The sequence below is a fragment of the Thermobia domestica genome, chromosome 13 (genome assembly GCF_964235325.1).
Source record: "Thermobia domestica chromosome 13, izTheDome1.hap1.1, whole genome shotgun sequence".
Lineage (NCBI taxonomy): Eukaryota > Metazoa > Arthropoda > Insecta > Zygentoma > Lepismatidae > Thermobia > Thermobia domestica.
The window spans coordinates 94,767,206-94,790,814 of NC_137466.1; the positions used below are offsets into that span (position 1 = coordinate 94,767,206).

General features: G+C 36.2%; 1 protein-coding gene across 1 annotated transcript in view; it reads left to right on the forward strand.

Moving 5' to 3' along the window:
* Positions 1-8,469: 8,469 nt before the first annotated feature.
* Positions 8,470-23,609, forward strand: part of LOC145668353 (galanin receptor 2a-like) — a 37,882-nt gene continuing 22,742 nt past the window's right edge. The window contains exon 1 of the mRNA XM_081736115.1: positions 8,470-8,906. The gene's annotated coding sequence lies outside the window, so the exon portion shown is untranslated. The remainder of the gene's footprint in view (positions 8,907-23,609) is intronic.

Consider the following 23,609-nt stretch of genomic DNA (forward strand, 5'->3'; position numbering starts at 1 on the left):
TAGAACATATATTTTTTTCGGTGCCTGAAAGTGATGGCAACATTGTCAAAAAGAAATAAAACTGAAAACAAACGTGGTTTTCGCACAGTTTCCACACCATTTTAGAGCCCTCAACGTGAGGGGCCCTTCAAACAATCCTTTGCTAGAGTTCACAATTTTCATTTCTCTTGCTCCCTTCCACTTCTGTCGTTCCTCGGCTGCTTCGATTGTGTCCATTTCGGAATAGAAACACCAAATATATCTACATAACAGTGCTTCCACTGCAACCGACTCTTGCACAACAAAATTACACAGTTCGCGGTAGAGAGCGCTATCGACAGAGAACGCCACTGTATGTGGCCAGTGAAGCAAGCACTGATAAATACCAACGCGAGGTGTGTGTAACTTCATTGTGCAAGAGTCGGTTGCAGTGGAAGCACTGTTATGTAGATATATTTGGTGTTTCTATTCTGAAATGGACACAATCGAAGCAGTCGAAGAACGACAGAATCGGAAGAGACGCAAGAGAAATGAAAATTGTGAACTCTGGCAAAAGATTGTTTGAAGGGGCCCTCACCTTGAGGGCCCTAAAATGGAGAGAAAGCTGTGCGAAAAACACGTTTGTTTTCAGTTTTATTTCTTTTTAACAATGTTGCCATCACTTTCAGGCCCCGAAAAAAATATATGTTCTACCTAAGGGTATAACACATTTTTTAACCAAAAAATCAGCAACGTTCCCCCCCCCCCCCCCAATTTTTCTACATTTTTTGAAATTTTCAACACTCAAAAAAATAAAGAAAATACGCATCGATGGTTTTGAAAAAAATGCACATTTACATCTAGATAGTGTCTACAATCTGTGAAACTTTCAAAATTTTTCGACCACCCCCACCAAAATTTAAAAAATATTCAATTTTGAGCATGTATGGTACGGTAATTCGGTAAGGGGAGGGGGTAGAGGGTCATTTTTTTAAGGTAGTTTTAGGTAAAGGGTAACCTTTTGGGTCAATAGCGACCCAATTTGGATCAAGGGCCGATTTCACTATTTTACTAGGAAAGACTCCCTGAAACATTTACATTATTTTTGTGGAACAACAGACAAAATAATCCGTGTATCTTGTTGGTAAGAACTTTTCAAGGCGCGCGTGAAGTTGGCTTGTGCCTGAAATTATACAGCTAGCTATATTGCCATGGAGCTCAGCAGCTATCTCCTGTGAACAAACTTCAAACTAAAATAGTACTTTTGTTTGAAATATCTTTATTTCAAAATTATGTCTTATGTCTTTCAAGACACAGGGGCTGCCAATCCTTCCCAAGGGCTTTTGCGCAACCCCACCAAATTTACAATTCTGTCCTCCAAATGTGTTTTTCTTCCGTCCCCCCAATTTATAATTCTCCAATTCGATTGTATCATTTTCTATCAAAAATTATAACCCCGTCAACTTGAGTCCTAAAACCTGCCTGTAGGTACCCGTTACATAAATGACGTAATACTTTCTCTCTGTCTGCAACCAATCGACACGGCGCCCTCTCAATGTCTGTATCACTATCTTTTCCACTTCTGTTAAGTACTACAGTAATCGATAAAATACTTAATATTAATATGCATTTCTGTATTCTACTACCATTAATGGCAAGAAAAAAAAAATGTATTCCTGTAACCAACTCTAAAAGAATCTACATCTTCAATGCTATAGAAGCAAAAATCTGTGGATATTATATTGGCCTAATTCAAACCAGCCAATTTCGTTATAATCTTTTCCCGTTTCTCCTTGTTCGTTTTATCAAAGTACTTATCAGTCAAAGATACTGTATATAGTTTGAGATGTGTCATGCGAGGAACTACCGTCCTCTGTTTATATTCTTGAGAATGTAAACATTTCCGATGAGAACGTTATAGAACATTTCCGTAATTGTTCTATAGGATGATCTGCTTGATTTGTTATCTGGTAATTCGAAAATTTCAAAAGTGTCCATTATGTTCCAATTAAGATTTGATCTGATATTGTTTACATTATTTACCCTCTTTCAAATTCTTGTTTTTCGAATAAGTAAGTAATAAATAGGTGGGATCAGTAGTGTCATTCAAATAATTTACATCCATATCGTTATATTACCAGGGTTTATACCATATTCTGAAATGCCAAACTGCGGACGCACTTTTTGCTAGCTAACTAACTACATAAACATTAAATTTGGACTCAAGAATTTTGTGTACACATGCAGATAATATATAATGTACTGTAGAATAACAATTACTTACGCACATATCCTTATTACAGGAAATTCCTATTGGCTTCCGCTTTAAGCTCTTATTTCATGAAATATAGTTTAAATATTTAATATAGTTTAAATCATAAAGATCGCATTTACTATATCAATTTACACCATGCATAAAGTGTGCAGAAGAAGTAAACTATTCACTTCTTCACCACGTACATGTTTTTTTTTTTTTTTTTTTTTTTAGTTTCAAGAATCAAACAAAAAAGATTTGTCCTTAACCCACTTAATCCCAAATTATTTTTGTTTCAGAGTTTCTTAATTCCTTCTACACTTATTGATTCTGACCTCATTTAATATATTTGAGCATTTTAGTAGTAGCAGATGGACTGGTCCTTATTGTAAAAGACGAAATAAATCCACAACAAATAATCCACAAACAAAAATTGATAAAAATAAATCGTTCCCATTTGGGAACAGTGGGATTAAAAGGGTTAAATACTTACTACTACGGGGATTCGAAAAAAAAATGAAAACTTTCAGTTTTACGTCCCACGGTTATGCCTCCAAGCTAAAGGAAACGGTGGTGATGAGAATTAAAGAAATGATGGAATAAATAAAATGGGAGGAAACGGAAGAACCCTGAGAGCACCCACGCAAGTGGTGTTTGTCCACTCAGCTCACTTGATGTGAACTGAGATGAAATCACGGATGCCCACGCATCAGAGGTGTACGCTTTGCCACTGCGTGCACCAAAGGGACACAAGCTTACCATTAGACCATCGGAAAGGGTATATCTCTTCTAGTTCAATTCAGTTCAGATCATTCCTTCTCATTATGAGAGATTCTTGGTGTGAGTAAGGAACCCAATATATCTGCTTTAGAACTCTTTCTATTGTCTCTTCCCTAACTATATAGATGTCAATTGTCTACAGTATCGTATAAAGATATAATTATGCAGTTTCGCAGCCTATCTATGGCAGACAATGTCTTCAAAGACACCTATGACATGAACTATAGGGATGGCCAAAATATTCCGGAATCAGCAAAGTAAATTCCGGAATTCATTTTCCGGAATCGGAAATTTCACTTTCGGAAAAATTCTGGAATTTAGAAAATTTCGGAATTCAGAAAAAATACCGGAATTTTTAAACTCGGGAATTTTCGAAAATCGGATTTTTTAAATTCCAGATTTTTCCGAATTCCCGATTTTACTTTCCGGATTCCGGAAAGTATTATAAAAATTCCAGAATTGGTCATTCCTAACGTGGACCAATACTTTTTTATTTTTATTTTGCAGAGACTTTGGACGGTATTACTTTCCTTGATATCTTCAAATATTGAAAAATGTTTGAAGCAGGGGTAAAAGTGGATCAGAAAATTTAAGGGGACGCATGACCTCATGCCATTCCCCGTTCCTATCTTTGACCATTCTAATTTTTTAGGAAATGGAGGGACACCATATATAATTTCTGGAAGTGGGGGGACGACGTTTATCCGCGATCCCCCTCACTTTTACACCTGGTTTGAAGAAATATTTTAAGGAACATTGCATTCATTCCTTAATTTAAATATTGAATCCGTATTTTAATGGAGATCCTCATTATATACCGGATGTATAAAAAGTTCGGGATCATAGGTCAACTACGTTATGTGTAAAGATACGAAAAATGGGAAAGAGAGGGAACTTGTTTGAAATACGTGGTTTTTCAATCTAAAATGGTGGAATTTTTCCAACCGTACTTCTCGTTTGAACTTCACACTTGTAAGGAGCCTTATGTTAAATGATAGAACAACGTTTACAGTTCAGCAAGCTTTCAAATGGATCCATCAGGATGCGCAAAAATCACACACGAAATGTGCATATTGTAGAGATGCAAGGGCTCGGAAAAAAACCGGCTTTTTTGGAAAAAAACTCGGTTTTTTCTGCTTTGCTTTTTTGCTTGGGAAATTTTGGGCTTTTTTGAAAATTCTGCTTTAAATCGATAAAGCAGACTTTGTTCCGCTTCTCTATAACACAAACAGTCATTTAATTAGTGGTTGATGCCGATAATAATATAAAACCTCGAAAGTAAACCATGAATTTCGAAAAGATATTTTAAACAATTTTACTTCAACATTTTTACATTATGAATTCCAAAGGATTAACCAATGTATATAATAAACACATTTTAACCTCCTATATACAAAAGTAAGCAGAGTTGGCAAGAACCATGGTTGTTTCTGAAAATGCCAAAAACCCGTTTTGGGGGGCAGTTTAAACCAGGCTTTTTGGGGGTTTAAACCAGGTTTTTTGATTTAGATATTTTGCCTTATGTATTTATATTACATATTCACAGAAATAAGTTTGTTTCGCCTTGGTGCTATTATTCAACAACGGGGTTATGCTGGAAGAGGTCCCATAAGCTTAAAGAAGTCCGGTCAGTAAATTTCTTAAATTGAGAAACTCCCGCCCTAGCCATCGGGAAAATCCCGTCATTCTTTTAAATGTAAAACAATAACGGGAAAATCCTGTAAAATTTAATTTGCATGTAAAATTTAAAGGTCAACGTATTATAATCAGTACGCTAAAACTGAGTGACACACAATCATAGTCAACGTCTTACGAATAAAATCAGAAAAATAAACACACTGCTGAACAAGACTGCACTTATTTAATACTAGCAGCGTTCACCCCGCTTCGCTGCGGTCACCCCGGAACGCAATAAACTTTGTTACTTAGATAATTTTTACTTTTTCGCTTTCAAATTGCAGTAAATGTTAACATTATAGCGCCTGTCATTTATGTTAACCCGCCGAGTGACACGGTCATGCGGGTTGCATATAAATACGTTTATTTTTATACCTATGATGAACTAACAAAGGATTTGTACGTTATGGACACTTGAATGGTCAATTATCTCAAGACACTGGTAATTAAAAATTAAAGTGATATGATAAAAACCATCTAGGGTCCAAATCCTAATAACCCCCCAAAAATGAAAGAAATTGGTTCAGCCGTATTAGCGTGATGAGCTAACAAAGGATTTGTGCGTTCTCTTTTATATAATAGATAAAAACACATTTACACGTGACGTTTCGATCTTCTATCCAAGATCCTCATCAGACGTACACTCACGTCTGATGAGGATCTTGGATAGAAGATCGAAACGTCACGTGTAAATGTGTTTTTATATTAAATAAGTGCAGTCTTGTTCAGCAGTGTGTTTATTTTTCTAAAACTGAGGTATTAAATTACAAATTTAGTACGTAGGTATCATTGAAAGTCCAATTCAAGCTAATGTTGGAAGCTAAGTAGGCAATCGATAAATTTTACCAATTTTAATCAATATATTTAAGCAACCTTCGCTTCTTTATAAAACAACAGGCATGCAGAAATATATAATTTGGTTTCGTTTTGTATGTTTAGGCTTAACATCCTTACGTAATACCGAGGTTATCAAGGAGAAGACTTTCGCTTAAAGTGACATCCGAAAGAGTACTTGGTTTACACATGAAAGAAGGGTTGTGGTTCGACCGAGAATTGAACATGGGACACCTTGATTAAAAGGTGAAAAGGAAATAAGACTAATGCAGATGGTTTGACATGTGAAACGTCACCATGAAGTTCACACGATTCGCATTTTTGTTCTTTTAATTTTTTTTAGTTTAAACCAGTTATTTAAAAAAAACAGCTGGTGTAAACGAGCCAACCCTAAGAGTAAAAACTTCTTTCAAAAAATACACAAATAACTAGCAAAATTGTATGTAGTATATTTACTTCAAAATATTCCATACCCTCTTTTTGAAACAAAATAAAATTAAAATAAAACATAAGAGAAATACTTAGATTTGTATGATACAATTAAAGGCTGCACATGGTTCTGTATATTCTTGAAATTCTACAGTCAAGTTTTTTATAACCACCATCAAGGGCGCCCATCAGGGGGGTTAAGGGGGCGCTTGCCCCCCTAGAGGAAAATGTACTTCAGAATATTGAAAATCCAATAGGATTTTTACATTAGTTACAGCAAAATTTGAAACTATTTTTGAAACGTCGCTTATACTTGCCCCTCCTTGGAAACCACAACATGGGCGCCCTTGACCACCATCACGGTTTACCCAGTCCTCAAGTTTTCTGAATTTTTAACAAGAGGGATTCAACATATCATTACGGAACAAAAAAAAAAAAAAAGACTACGGAATATATTTAAGTTAAGCTAAATACAACTGCACAACAAACGTGACTGAGTGGTTGGCTTTTGCGCTTCTATCGGGAAGTCCGGGATTCAATCCAGCATTCGACCATTCTGACAAAGCCTTCCTTCATTCCATCTGAGAATGTAGAAATAGTGCGTGTACTGGCCGACTAGGAGTGTAGGAGTTGGCCGACTTCCTTTCTTATTGTTTTTAAATCGTTATTATTACTAATTACCAGCAGTGACGGTTTTGCGAAGGTTAGAGGATCGGTCTTTCGGACTGAAGCCTGTTCTCCAAAGTTGTGGAGTGTCTAAAACGAACGAAATATCTATTAGTTATGCCTTTACTCATAAACTTTAAGCTCCCGTCAAATAAAAATTCCGAATGTTTAGAAAAACTAAACATTAGTAGTAAGAAAACCCCTCCCAAAACACTTTTGTTAAATTCGCCACTGATTCTCAGTATAAAATGATCTTCAAGGTTGTATCCGGAAGATTATTGCTAAACATATAAACGAAACGAAATATTAGTTATGCCTGTAGTCATAAACTTCAAGCTGCTCCCAAATAAAATTAGGACTTTTTAGAAAACGAAACAATCAGAGAAACCCCTCCCAAAGTACTTTTCTAAATCTGCTATTGATTATTTGTATAAATTGGTATTCAAGGTTGTATCTGGAAAATTATTGCTAAATCATTGCACAACTACAGTATAACAGAAATGTGGAAATACGGTTTGACGTACATATTGAAAAACGTATGCTTTGACGGATATATAGAAAAACGCAAGTTTAACTTTCGTGCTAGAAGCTGGAGTACTAAGCTCTTAGAAATGAAACACGGATGACAAACTAAAATGATCTAGAGAAGGAAAAAAATGTCGATAACTCAAAAGTTAAAATAAAGTTAAATAACCTGTAAAATTGCCCTCAAATACTACATTCTTCATGTTAGCTTTAATTCGTAAAATGTGTGCTCCATCCATCTTGATGGTGAATTACAGAGCTAAATATGGCATTCAGGTCGTGGAAATCTTATCTAACTATAGAATATACTATAAGAAAGCTATTTGGATAGAAAAATCATGAAAATGAAAAAAGCCAAAATTTCCAAAATTCTCGGTTTTTTTCCAAAAAAGACGGCTTTTTATGTGAAAAAAACTATCGATTCAAAAAAGCCTGCTTTTTTGCATCTCTAGCATATTGTAATGTAATTTAATGGTCACTAGGACATCTCGAGCACATTTCCAAACAACGTTGTATTGTTGATATTGTGAGAGCTAAAGGAAATAGCTTACTGAACTAGCAACGTTGCTTTCTTATTTAACAACGGGTGCCTTATCAGTGTAGAGCTCAAACGGCTGTGCGATTAGAAAAAAATCCTCCATTTTAATTGAAAACTGACCATTTCCCACAATGTCTTTCCATTTTTTCGTATCTTTGTTCATAACATATGGCCCCGGACTTTTGAGATACCCGATATACTTACTCGATGCTTGATGGTTGCATTCTCTGAAAAATGAAATAGAATCTTTACGTTTTATGTCCCACGATTATGTCGGCTAGGCTAAAGGAGACGGTGATGATGATGATAAATAAATTACATGAATGAACTGGGATTGAACCAAGGACTTCATGAACCGGAGGTGAAAGCTCTACCACTGAGCCACCGCGGCACGTTTGCATTCTGGGATTTGATGGCTTACAATCCGAGTTCGATAATATGTAGTTCGAATTGTCTTACAAATGTAATTTCATGTTTCATATAGACCCTGTCTTGTACGGACGTTAAACCAAGGACATGCACAAAAAAAAAATCTTACATGACCTGGAAATCTGGAATCGAACCAGGGAAATGTGATACCGTACAGAAGTAAATAAATAAATAAATAATAACGTAGCGACAATTGAAACATTCAGTTAGAAGGGGAAAAAAAATCATGAGAAATCCTTGAAAGAACAAAATTGTGATAGTTTTTATGTTGAAATGTATCTTTATATATGTTTATCGTAAATAATATACTATTTTAGCATCCTTCTTGAGCTATGATATGGAAACACTGCCAATGACATCGTCATCAACAGCTGCTTGGATTTTACTTGCTAGCTGGTTGTGGCGGTTCGAACGAAGAAGGTCCACTGCACGCTATACACACACGGCGCGGCGAAGCCAGTGGTAGTAAAGCAAGCAAGGAGTGAGTTGAGTACCGTAGTAGCTCTGATAGTAGACGGCGTGTGGCCAACCAGACAAGCTAAAAAGTATTCCAGTGCAGTTCAGGACAAGCAGTAAAGAATAGTGAGTGAGTGGCCTGGCCTCGCTAAGACAAACATGCGACGGTGTGAGAAGGCTTATAGAATACTATATTCAACCGACAGAAGAATTCCATGTGTGAAAAAGTACGTGATCTAAATATCTCGATAAAGCAAAGATTATTTTGTTGACACAGGAGAAAGTGAGTGAGGAGCATTTACAAGTGAACATTTCATTCATTCATTCATTCAATTGGCAGTAACTGTTAAGAAGTATTGGGTAAGTGTGATACATAATTTATGGCTTTCTTCTTTGGTGAAAACAAACAATACCCGCGCATGACTAGTGTCGATGCCATTTATCAATGCTAACAATAGACATCACATTGTTGAAAGTAAATTCTTAGAGATTCCAAAGCAGGCCCTCTTTATCGAATGTGTGTTATTTTAAAGCTAGTGTTTGGCCTCTTTCTCTAAATAGACCACCTGTACCTCCGTACTTAGATAACCATTACAACCGGAAGTGTCTTGTAAGGTGTAAACTGAAGTAGGTCGAAAAAGCAAACGCCCTTTTCCGCATTGTTGCTATTGTGATGCTCTCTCCGCATGACATATTCACCACTTGACAGACAGTTATGATATTTTTTTATCTTCCACATAGCTGTGTTTTTATTACATTATTGTTATTACTATTGTTATTATTATTGTATACATTGCTTACACGCATGAACAACGTTCATTGTTCATAGAAAATCATGTAGAAATTTTCCTTTTAATAGAAAAAAAATGACAGTACAGAATATTAGTAGCTAATGGCGAGTGGCCAAGGGGGCTGGAAGGCCCACTGTTTTATGTTCTTGTTTTCGTAAAATTGTAGTTTTAAAATTATATGGGCTATTCATACTGATGCACAAATGAGTAGGTAGCCTGCAAAATATTTTTGCTCCAACTTTTCCTTCGACCCCCCGTTCCTCGTACTAAATTAAGGCGTTCTGGTTTGATAGGAGTTCAGCATCCCTTTTCGGAATCGATGCTATGTGAAAAGTGAACTTTCAGTTGAAAGTGGAATCCGAACCCCCGTAATGCATTGATACTGTTAAGGTTTCACCGGGAGTCCAACCCGGGATCTAGCGGATCAAACGCGTACGCACTAGCTACAGTGGGGAGGTCTAACTGCTGCCTCAAATAGGCTATTTGTTGTAAAATTGAATATCTTTAATAAATTTACGAATGAGAAACAAGATAATGTGGGAGCAAATATGAAAAGATTTCTTTGGAATGTACTAAACGGTAGTTCGTGACATGAGGTAAACATTCTCGATTTGTAAACAAATGCCTCAAGAAGGAATAGAAAGTGGGATTGCTCCGCTTCTGCCTTTATAGTAACTATTGAAAATTTGTTCTCTGTAATCTGATTGTGAGTCTTTCCCGAAAATTATTTTACTCAGTTTCTAATAAATGAGGCCGTTGATTTTGAGAGCTTACAACAACCACTTTGGCTTTCGATATTCATTTCGAATTTTTATTTAAAGCAAGAAGGTTCAATTCTCAACCGGATACTTACGTCTAGGTAGTAATGTCTAACTTATTTGATCACGGGAGCCACGGTGGCTCAGTTAGAGCGTTCACCTCTGGTGCGGGGGGTCCTGAGTTAGATCCTAGCTCCCGCCAGGTGAACTTTATGGTGGACAAACACTGTGTGTGTGTGTGGGGGGGGGTTCTCGGGCTTCTCCCGTTTCCTCACACTTTCTTCATTCCAGCATTTCATTCATTTCCTATCATCACCGTCTCCTTTAGCCTAATCAGCATAAACGTGGGATGTAAAAATTAAAGATCTTTATTTGACCACGAATGTTGGATTAGCCTTTCTCCCTGTCATTGCTTGCATATGCCTTTGGCTCACGGGGCCCCGGATTCGATTCACAGTTAAAGTGTCTTGAAACTTGAACGCGTTATGCTGGTTCGGATTCCATCTTGAACTACAGGTCCACGCTGGGGCGGATCCAGGGGGGCATCGTCCCCCTCCCCGGAAGAGAAAGCTCCCTTACTTTATGTATAAATGAAACCCATTCAAGAGTTTGGAGCTCTTAAAAGTAGCTCTAAGTGGCAATATTACAACCCACCGCCCCTGAGTCCACGTCTTATACAGCCTTGCTGCTGTAAAGAGACACTGAACTTCAATCAACTACGGAATCTGCATAGTTAACATGGTCTATTGGAAGTTTTGTTATTAAGTCAGATGTTGAAAGATAACTGAAAAGTTAGTGGTGGAATCTGAACATAGAATTTTGAGTTAGATTCGAAGCAGATTCATATTGTTTTTAATGATGCACTGAAGTAACTCAGTGTGTGTCCATATCTTCATGTTGGGTGGGGGTATGGTGGCTTAGTGGTAGAGTGCTTGACTCTGGTACGTGGGGTCTCTGGTTCGATGTAAGATTGTGATGGCCAACATGGTGCTTGTGGGTTTTCTTGAGTACTTCGGTTTCCTTCCACTTTCTTATTCTACAATTCTTTAATCATCATTCACTTGCTTTAATCGTAGTGTCCCTTAGTTTAAAGGGCATAAACTTGGGATGTTAATCTCAGATTTCATTTTATCTTCATGCTGGATAATACTGTATACATTCATTTGATCATTTCCATAATTGTTATTGAAAGGCCTGTTCTGTATGCGTATGAAACGTAAATACTGTATGTTTCAACGTTCTCCTAAATAATTTTTGGTAGTTGCTAGTGGTAGGACAATCCAGAATCAATCCAAGAATTTAATTGTAGTATATAGTTGAGAAGGTTCTGTTCGGGATCGTAGCCAGAAGATATAGGGACACAAAGCAGGGTCGACTCTACCGAATTTGCAAGGAGCGGGAAAAGATGTGATGGACCGTATACGGCGCTATACCCACTTAACTAATAAGTTTATAATCTATCGTATACATACACCTTAAATTTAGGAAAGAGTGAGCATATACGGGTGTGGGTATACGCAAAGGCGCCGATCCTGGGAGGCCGAGGGAGCCCAGGCCCCCCAAAGCTCATGTGGGCCCCATCATTGTATTTGTGAATTTACAATATTGGGCATAATTTGAATGCAATTTTTCTTAAAATTCTCATATATACTTTCTGCATCTGAATGGGCCTCCCCAAATTTATAGAGAAATCGGCGCCCTTGCGTATACGGTATATTTTTGAAAACTGTCTAGCGTATACTTGCCAAAAATCGTAGCATTACATCACTGCAAAAACTGGCATACAGTATATAAAGTTGAAATATATGTAAAATGTATTGTTTAAAATATTTATACCGCAGACAATTTTTTGACAAACCTGCTTTATACGTTCTCACCGACATTGCAACTCTTAAAATTATGCTAGGGTAACGTACTTAATAGTGGGTATGTGTTCTTTCTAGGGAACTAGAGTGGGGATGCACGTGTTATTGCATGGTGCGGCAAATTGTCTAGGGTTGTCCCTTACACAAACTCCATTCCTTTAATTCTAGAGTAGTGCATAAAACTACCTAAAATATTCAGCCTGTAAAACTTCCGTTTTTCTCTTTGAAGAGGTACGAACTAATTCGAAGCATGTTAATATTTTCGCCAGGTTTCATTTGTACTTAGAAAAGAGATAATCAAGTTCCATTTTCATGTAACTGAGAACCTATCATTATCTTTTCCTCGAGTGAAAGTCTGACTTGACTAAGATTCCATATTCGGTGTGCTGTAGAGGAAAGAGGTGGAATGAGATGATGTCGATCAACGATTGTACGCGTGCTTTGAAAAGGAGCTCTTATTAAAGGGTTACAACGGTGTCAACTGTATTTGGACTTGAATGACAGATGTTTTTCAGACTAAAGTAGAATAATACAAAAGAAAAAAATCCAGTAAGTTGTTGTTTGTTGTTATTATTATTATTATTATTATTATTATTATTATTATTATTATTATTATTTACTCCTTCCCGCGATCGTAAGAGCATTCTCGAAAATCATAGATAGATTCCTTTTCCCCATTTGACAATCTATATAAGCGTAACTAACATTTCTTAATGCAGCCGGATAGGGAGGGGCAAGTAAGTTCAGATTGCTTTTATATTAGAATAACTACAGTACTTCACGATTAGCTGAATACGTAACTGTTTGTTACATACACTAAAAGGCAAGGTGGAGTATCGAACGAACTTTGCAAGTAAGTGGCTTGGAAAGAGCAACGTTCAATGCTAGAACCGAGCAATAGACTAAAGTTGTTGTTTGTTCATTTTTTTGTGCATTGTTTTACGTAAAAGGAAACACACTGTGGCCTGTTAACATCAGACTTCTAAGTTTTGAAATTGATCATTAAAATTAGTTAATTAAATTAATAAGTAATGCAGTTGCAGATTATGTTAAGATTTTTTTTTTTTTGGAAACTACTAAGCAAATAACTTTTTTTTTTTTACAAATAAGAAAAAGAACACTGTAAGGACACTTTTTTTTTTACAAATAAGAAAAAGAATACTGTAAGGACACTTATAGCGCATACAACAGAGTTTCAAGGATAATTATGTAGAAAATATGCGACTCGGAAGTGTTTCATCAGAATACTTGTTTCAATGTCCCCTCGGGCTGTTGCTTTATATTTGTAATTAAAATATCTAAATAAATTCATTTTCCTTCCCCTTATTGTTTCCCTTTGCCTAATTGCATTAAAATCTGCAATTTACAGAATTTTCATAAGACCAAGTACTGCGAGCATTATAACAAAGATGTCACAGGATTCTACAATTCCCTTTACAAGAAAGCTGAGTGTAAAATGTTTTAAAAATCGCTGTGCTAAAGCATAATTTATTTATGCTATAAAAGCTTCGTCGTTGCTATACAGTTAGCGTAAGCGTCTTTAGCGCGGCAAATCTGGGTTCGATTTCCGGTACCACCTCGTATTTCGGATTCCATGGTAAGTTGTAGGTTCACGTCTTATATAGCCTCGCTTCTGCAAGGGACGCTAAACTCTAATCTAATCTTGACTATTAGGAAAATAGATCGAATTGCACTGTTTTACAGGATAATGGTGCTGGGCACGTTGATCAGAATGTCCCTTATTACTTGCTTAGGCAGTATATCTTGTTGATACTAACAGCTTCTCAAAATTGTACTGTGTGTCCTAGTTAAATCCGTTGAATTCTGACTCATTCAAATGGAGGAAATTGAAATGTTCAATATAATGAGTTTGTCGCGTGAGCTAACGAAGATCATGATAAATGAAAGTGAATAACAGGGCCGTCCCATGATTATGCATCACATAGTTGAGTTTGTTGACGTAATTTACATTGAGCCTATCATACAGTTCAGTTTATGTAATTTTAATTTTCTAAGGTATGTGTTCATCCTTTTCTGTAATGTTGTATATAATATTGAATTACTTTTTTAAAAAATCGGGGAGGCTAAGTTTCCATACTGCGAGTTAAACTTGTGCAAATAAGACTATAATGGAGCAAGTGAGTGGTGACTACTCCAAAGTCACAAATTTGGAAATATTATTTTGCACAAAAATGAACCAGCCAGTGTGTGATAGATCAAGTGAAATTAAGTTCTTTCGGTTTACTGGATTGTATGATAATGTATGGTTATTTTAAATGGACACTAATCCTACACTTTACAAAATTTTAAAATTTGTGCTGGACAACACTGCGATCGCCGCTCCCAGAAGAGAAAAGTTTCTTATTTTATGTATAAATAAAACTCATCCCAGAGTTTGGAGCTCTTAAAAGTACCTCTGAGTAGCAGTATTACAACCCACCGCCCTCCTAGAAGTCTGCCCCGGATCCGCCCTTGCAACATCGTGTCCGTGGGTTTTCTCTGTGTACTTTAGTTTCTCATTCTATCAATTCTTCCATCATGCACTTTCATTAATGCGTAATGCCTTTGTCTCCCTTAGCCTAACGGACATAATAGTGGGACGTTAAACTGAAAAATTTCACTTCATTTTTTTTTTTTTTTTTTTTTTTTTTTTTACATTCATCCTGAATGAAGGAAATCTAGGAAGTGACAGTTCTGTTGTTTGCTCGTCCTTAGAAATTTCTTACTAATGTTTAAATGGATAAAATGTTATTTTAATTCCTTGGATTTTCAATCGGTGTCAGAACACTAAAAAATATTTCTTAAATCTGAAATTCTCCAGTTAAGTACCTATACAATAGTTATTTTCGTGAATATGTACTTGTGTGCAATAAAATATTCAATCTGCACTATTCCTGGAAATATGCAATTATATGCACTAAAAAACTTCGCGTTTAGACAACCTAAAACAAACATATGTTAAGGCCATGTAAACATATCTATATTATATTATATTATAAAAAGGATATGCAGAAATCCGCACTCTGATTATCACAATTAAATAAAACATTCGTCGTGACTGATCAAAACAGCAAGTATTATTGCAGAGAGAGAGAGAGAGAGCGCAAGTAATCTTTTCATTTCTCTTCCCGCTCCCCTCATCCATCTCTCGTGATCCTCCCTTGAGGCTATAGCTTACCATACACACCTCAAGAATTCGATTTCCTGTGGAGCTCTTGTGGTTCGGATTCCGCATTCAGATGTAAGTCCACGTTTCATGTAGCCTCGATGCTGAAAGAGATTAAACTTTAACCGTATCTCTTTTGTGATCGCAGAGTAGTGAGAAAAAACTGATTTTTTTTTCACATGATGGATATACTTGAAAAGTGATTAAGAATGGGATAGAAAAAATGTAATATAGTCCCTTCATCACTGAAGTCATATAAACCGATTGTATAAATAAATAATAAACGAAATAAAAGTGCTGTGCATCTTGGAGCAGAAGATATACTTTTATATCTAGATATTAAAGTCTTGTACCTTGCATATACGGTGGAGGAATTTAAAGCTTGAAATACATAAAACGATAATCATGCCTGTTGTGCTATATGGTATTAGAATTCAGCCTTGTGAATCTGCATTTCACATGTTTATGAGCGTTATACCATTAACCTATCATGGCCTCTTTCTTCTACTGCATTGCAGAAAGAAAACTAGAGGAGAATTAAGGGGAATTTCTCCACTTGTGACTGATTGAAGCTTCATTTCACTTTCCTGTATCAAGGCTGTAGTATATGAACGGACAAGTAGTCAGGCTTTTATCCAAGACAATCACCCCATCAAAGAACCACATGCACAGGCAACACGCTATTGGCCACGAAAGGATACTTCTAATGTGTTTGATTTACTGGACTAATTGGGGAGCAACTAATCAGCGATCGATAATTACTTCTTTTATGCCAGTCTTCACGAATAGTTTTTACGCTTTAATATATCATTGATTTTTTTTTTTCAAATACACAAAAAACCAAGCACTAGAAAGTGACTTCTAGTATTTCAAAAGTATTATAAATTAAAGTAGTGTTCTCGAAGACTGAATATATGGAAGTTCGTCGAGATCGTAGGTTTAATACTGCAAATTATGGATGCGTTGGAATAAATAATACTTTCGATAAAGGGGATACTTCTTAACGTCTAGAATCAATATTAACAAACCAAAACCATATTTACGAAGAAATTTTAAATGTCGACCAAAAAAAAAAAAAAAAAAAAAAAAAAAGAAAAGAAATTTGTGTTATTATTCAGTTCAAAATCTTTTGTCGAGGATTTAAGGCTTAAAATATATAAAATGATAATCATTCCTGTTCTGTATGGTTGCGGAACATGGTCACTTACTCTGAGGGAAGAACGTAGACAGTGTTTGAGAACAAGATTCTGAGACGAATATTCTGACCTAAGAGGAACGGGAATAGGGAATGACGGAAACTTCATAACGAGGAACTAATTAATTTATACGGTTCACCAAACATTATTAGGGTCATCAAGTCTAGGAAGCTCAGGTGGGCAGATCATGTAGAGCCAGGATGGAAGAAGGTAGGAACGCTTTCAAAGATTTTACCGAAAATCTAATCGAAAAACTTCCATTAGGAGGACCTAGTTGTATATGGAAGGATAATATTAAGATGGATCTCACAGGAATACAAAGTAGAAACTGGATTCAATTAGCTAAGGATAAAGTCAATGAACAGCTTTTGTGAACGCGGCATCGAACCTCCGGCTTCCATAGGCCGTAGCATTAGTTTGTGTTCTCGTAGTCTTTTATTGTTAAGCGGCACGCCATATTACAGCATGTACGGTCACCTCACAAGTTAACTTATAAACGTAGCTGTTGCTGAGTAATGAAGAAAATCTTGTGAACACTTGCTATTTTAAATTAAAGGATTTCCAAAGTGCAAAAAAAAGTTTTAATTTTTTTCTTTAGTTAATTTGTGCGTTATTTTTTAATGTGAAAATATTACCAAGGAAGACACTTTCAATAAAATAGTCGTTTTGGAAGTACCGATGGAGGACATCTGTTCGATTTCATAGCTAAGAAACAAACAAATGTGGAATTGTTTACGGTATCATTTTGCCACATCTTTCTTTACCTTACATTTAGCTATAGTGTTAATAGAATAGTGGGAAGTTACATCGCGATAGAAATCAGTTGAGGAAACTCCTTGATTTTTATGTATGGATTTTCTTTTTTTATCATTTGTTACTCTTACTAGGAAGTAAAGAAATGATAAACATCATTATGGGAAGAAGTTTCATAACATTGAAAGGAAAGGAAAAAGTTACACAATATCCCCCTCCCCTTTTAGAACATACAATCCAGTGTTATAAGTGTTTAACAGAGATACTGTGACTTATTCCTCATTATCATGTTTTAATTTAAATTTCAAATTACGGTTGAGGCACAATTTCCAAAGTGACGTTCGCATGGCGTAGTGAGGCACAAAGACCAGGCAGGGGAAGTAGTTAAAAAGGCAGATAATGCAATAAAGATGAATCGTGTATTATAAAATATGTGATTCAGTTCGGAGGTACGGAAGAAAGACTGTGTATTTAACAATAACTAAGATTGTCCATAAATTTCCTGATGCAAGAGGCTTATATTTTAAAGAACTCTATTGTACGTTCATAGACTTCATTGTTCAGTGTTCCCTTTACGGTTGAATCAAGAACAGTAACCGAATAAATAATAATAATAATAATAATAATAATAATAATAATAATAATAATAATAATAATAATAATAATAATAATAATAATACTAATGGCGATCTTCCAGTTGGCATGTCCTTTGTGCTCTTTTCTGGTGGCTACGGCTCATGGTACTTTTGCTATCCTTTATTCCGTTTAAATATTCGACATTATTTGGCCACAGGATTAATAGGTAGGACACGCTATTATCTTGCACCGTGTAAAATTGGTTTCATATTAGACCTAATTTTCTTCGTCAGCAACGTTATTTTCAGGGGCGTCATTTCAGACTTCGCTTGAGGGGAGGCAACAGCACACCTACATAACTTTTACGTTTTGTACTAGTATATTAATAGACAATCGATTAAAGTATTTTCATGTATTCCTCAAACTCTTCGGGGGGCAATTACCCCCTCCTGCTCCCCCTAAATGACGCCCCTGGTTATTTTTATCTTAGGCTCAGGCCTGTCGATTTGCGGGATCGGAGACGAAGGTAAATTAACACCGATGTAGGTGAGAGCTCTATATCCAGCATAAATTGTTTTGCATCAACTTGGACACCTTCATATCAATAGCAGTAATATCCTAATACTGTACCAATGCATTTCATACATTAATAGTATAGTCGTAAACATGTCTTGCAAAATAATGGTTCATCTACTTTTATTGTTTTGAATCCTAAAAATAAATTGAAAATAATAAACTTCTTTCTTGAAGGGCCTATCACTTCCCTGCTATGGCGTGGGGCCTCTTGCGGGATACGCCCCACTTGCCCCACCCAAGATACAACCATGCTTAGGCCATAATAACCTAGTAACCTAATTTATTATTCGGTGATATAAGTCTGATGTAATATTCAGTCATATTTCTAGTAAGTTTTGAATAGGTATAGACCATGGGCGCCCGAAGAGGGAGAAGGATGGGGCCGGGCCCCCCTGGCTCATGAAAATATATACGCAATATAGCAAAACACGTATATTAAATACCAGGAATACTAGACATAATACAGCAACCATGAAGATGGGTCCCCTCTAGAAACGTCTCTTCGGACGCCCCTGGTATAAACAGTTATTGTTTCGATGATTCAATCAACATAATGTGTCGACAGTCTATATTACGTGCCGACCATTGGTAATGCATAATGAAATAACCTTGATTGTAATTTGTCCGAGGTCAGAAGGTCACATAACACTATGTATGCCTTTCATATACTGAGTTTTGATTCAAATACTGTCTTAAAAGAAAAAAAGCGGAAACGTTATCGCCTGTTTAAGTTGTTTGGGTTATGTGAGTACGAAGTTGAATCACTCACTGAGTGTGAAGACTAGTAAAAGAAATCCGAAAGGTAAACATATCTCAGGAGTGTAATATTACTGTACAGTTTGTAACGTCCGATTATAGCGTCCAACGGTAAAAATGTGGTGGCGTGATGTTTTCGGAAGTCACAGTACAAGTTAGTGTAGGTAATTATTCATTCAAATGATTTTAGCATGAGACAAAACACTGATATACCGGAAACATTAAACAGAAAAAAAAGACAATGAATTTGTTTAGTACCTAGTTAGGTCATGGTTGGAATTCTTCTATTTGCTTCGTCTGACGGACTATGTTTAATAAGACATAGAAACTTTTTTACTTTTCTTGCTTTAAAGAATATTTGTTCTGCGACATGTAAACAAATTATTTAACAGTAAACTAAACCCGAATGTATTCACTAATAAACAACTCGATTCGAGGATCGTGTATTCAACTTATCGACACTATACTAGAACAATGTGTCTGGAATTTGTTTTATTATTATTATTATTATTATTATTATTATTATTATTATTATTATTATTATTATTATTTAGCTGTTGCAGTATCTTTATCGTATTTGTCACGTCAATTACTGGTCATTTCGGTGTTACAAACTCTTGACAAAATGAATCATTAATCCTAGCTCTAGATTTCGTTTTCTTAATATTGTTTAAAGGTGGGCATTCCTTTCCAACATTGAAACTTGGATCTACATTTTAAAAAACTGAACCCGAATCCTTGTATTGTAATGCATTTATTTAGTCTTCTCAAACCAGAGATCGAACTGAAGGCCAGGAATCACGAGGCGTGATCTAGCCACTAGAATAGCGAGGTCTATAAAAATATAGAAAAGTGGCACCTTTCACTGTTTTTTTAATGTGTCTATAACTCTGAGTCGAAATTAACTACGACATAGGTTATCAATCTTTTATACCTTCCGTCCCCTTCCTTAAAGCCTTTCCGCCTCCACTTCTTGTTCTGGTCATAAGCTCTTGGTGCTTACGATACCGTGTTCAAATTCAGGTAGGGATTCATTGAATAATTACTTCTAATTCTCTTCTTTCGGTAAATCTTTCAATACTCAAAAGCATATGCCTCTTTGCTGACTTCTCAATATTTCCAAACTTTGTTACTGAATTGTAATATAATAGTGTGTGTAAATAATGTACCAAATTTTATTATTATTTCTAATTTTTATTGAAAAAGAAAGAAGTTGAATGGAAAATCGTAACTATATGATTTTTTTTTTTTTTTTTTTGCATGTTTGCTTTTTAAAAATCAGTTTCTTGCATTACATACGTTACGGACTCAAAAAAGTAAAATTTTGACCCCGCAAAGAGAAAGAATAAGACGTAAAGTAAGGCATGCTTGGAAACTAAAAAAATACACAGTATTCCTCAGTATTGTCTCTAATGCTCGTAGAAACTGTGGGAAACTCTGCGTAATGTGAATCAAAGTAGTCGTAAAGTGGGTGTGTCAGTTCGCTGAGAGTTATGAACCGTCGTCTCCGTGGATGGTCTAACCCAAGGAATATTTCAAATGGTAATACTATGGTACAGCATCTGAAGCATGTAGAAATTGCAGTAAGTTTCCCAACCATGTTCGATAATGGTATTGCGGATGTTACCTTAGCAACATGTGGCTACGCATTATCCTGAAGCAGAATAACAATTTTGCGATTCACAAGTACTGAGTTCAGGTTTCCGATTTATTATAAACATGTTTCAATTGCAGCGAGTGAACAGTTGAATTGATCAATCTGGTCAGGTGGCAATATTTAGTTTCCCTGAGCAGTCCGCCAATCACAAAGGATTAATCTGTTGATGCAGGAAGAGTGGCGATTTTGTGTGGGAGCTTGCTCATGTGCTAACCAGTGGTTACTAAGCGTGTCGTGGAGTATCCCACAACGCAACTATGTTCAAAAATGGACCCTTTTCGTAACGAGACAAGAAGGAAGCCAATGAATGTTTTTCCGATATCTTACATATTTTACCATTATCGTCCTTAACACAAGTTGCAAATTGAGGTGTATATAGCACGTTAATTTGTATGTTAGATCTGGACTACATGGGCGTTGTAGACGTGGCAACAAAAGTTAACGCCGCCTGCTTTGCGCAATGATTATACCATTGGATTGGTTAATACAAACTCCCAAACATTAACTAGTCTCCCAGGGGGCCCAACCGAGGTCGTCTTCATTCGTAATGAGCTTTCCACCAACAGACCCAACAATTCATCAAAAGATTTCAAGACATCAGGTAGTATTAGAAGAATTTATCTTCATATTTCCGGTGCTCCACGAATATGAAATCAAATTGGCCAGTTGAAAGCAGATTTGCCAAGAAAAGATGAGACCCCAATTCTCTAATTTTCCGGTCGCTTTCTAAGCGCTCGGTTACTAGGACAAGCCATCCTATCCTATACATTCCATGTGCACCGTATCCATATCCACGACTGGGGCATGAACATTAATTCTGTAGCAACAGTTCAACGCCAACGCGCGTGAAACGCGTCTTATAGTTTGGTCACGGCGCTAGCGTTACGTTACCAATGCTGCTTATTTAGCTTCCATACAGTCGGAAAAAATAACGTCCACTTTATCACGTTACTAACATCGCGCTTAATAGCGTTCGTATACTCCAGGCCTTACAGGATGTAAATAGAATGGCGCAAATTGGAAATATGACGGTAGGCAGCATTACTCGTGTCTACTGTTGCGTGGCACTGTAGTTGATACAGTTTCTTGTGTTCCTTTTGTTTATTATTTGCCATTTATATTATATTTGTATATATATAGGCCCCCTACATGCATATTGCAGTTAATATTGAAAAATAAAAGTAAATAAATAGATGGAAGATTCTATCTCAATCCTATACTAATGCAGACTACTGTCAAATGATATAATTTTCAAAAATACTGTGGTAATATGTTCATCTGCCTAAAGAAAACTGAAAGTTCAGTTTGGTTGGCTTTTGGTCGATTTGAATCATTGGTTTATGGGATCCTCTCACGTACTTCAGTAAAATTGTTTCGATTTATTCGGAAGTAATTGGTAAAATCAGCATAACTTATCTATCTTAGATGTAGTTTTAAATTTTCTACAGAATTTATCTAGTTATTTGATTTTAAATTTCTCGTTCATCAAGGAATAATGCAAAACCTAGTCTTCAGCATCATTATCTGATTTGGAAAGATTTAATATTAACGAATCTTTTCTTGTAAGTCTGACATTTTTGGATGCTAGGTGATATGCGAGTCATTTGAAAGGTGCGTCTCAATATGCAGATCACGCTACACGTGTGCGCGTCATGCCGCTCGTGTCATGTCACCTCACACGTGCTATATGAGTCTCAATTTGCGCTTAGCCTAATAGGGGCCTTGAGCGCCTCTTTACGTATGGCGTGTGAACGTCCCATGAGTGGCGCACCCCATGCATTTATCATCGTTCTTATTTTATTTTTCAACGGCGTTGTACTGTTCACTCATTTTTCACATTTCTACCGAATTCCAGACATATTTTCTTTCACATAGCGTTGAAATTTGTTAAGCATACTAGCTCGTATGGATTTTTGAATTTCCCATCTTTTGACTTTCTCTGAGATCCCCGTTTAGCTGTGGTGACCGCAACCAACAGGCTACAAGAGGAAACAATCACCAACTTGTTCCATCATGAAATGTGCGATATCCGGATTCAGATATCGAAAATCGCTATCCTCAAAATATTGGAACTTGATCCATACATCGAAAAATATTGAAATAGCGAAAAATATCGATGCATAGGCCCGATTTTAAAGATTATTTCGGTATTTGAACATATCAATAGATGTATCGAAATATCTAACTGGCCTAGTTCAGCCTCGAAACTGAAGGTGTAGAGAACGCTATACAGCGCCACCACGTGGACTTAAATCATTCGGAAGTAACTGCAAAATGTTCCCCCTTTTGCTTGAAAAACAAGGAGCAACCGAATGAGCACGGCTTATAATACTTTACAAGTAGTCTAAAGACGGGATTTTGTTCACTTGTTATTTTTTTTCTTATCTTAAATCCATGATTAATGTTATCGCCGTAGTTGCGGGAGACCTAGGTTCGATCCCGCGTAATGTAGTCCCAATTCCACGTTAAGGCATGATATCTTATATAGCATTCGTATTTAAGAGAAAATAACTTCAAAAATATCAAATGATTAATATTTATGTGGGCATCCATAGATCTTAAAGATTGCGACTAGACCAATACTCAGAGGTCATAAAGTTTTGAGAGGCTAATAGTAGTCTGAGTTTGAAATTATCAATTTTGGAGAAAATGGCCATAAGGGTTTAACTTACTTATTGTGTTAGTACTTCCTCTTCGTGCATAGTTACGCAAGCTCAATTTTAAAATACAAAAATATTTCCTAAATTTATGATAATTCAAGGTCACTTGAAATAATAAGCGGGGGGGAGTAAAAACAGCACTGCAACCTACACCCTATAATTACAGAAATAGGGATGTATTTTTTTGTTAAATTACTTGTGAATATTACGGTGTTGTATAGTTTTATAGATTATTATTCTACGTAGCGCATAAAGTCGTGATGAATACCCTATGTACAGTGGTTATTATATAGATAAAGCTAATTGAAA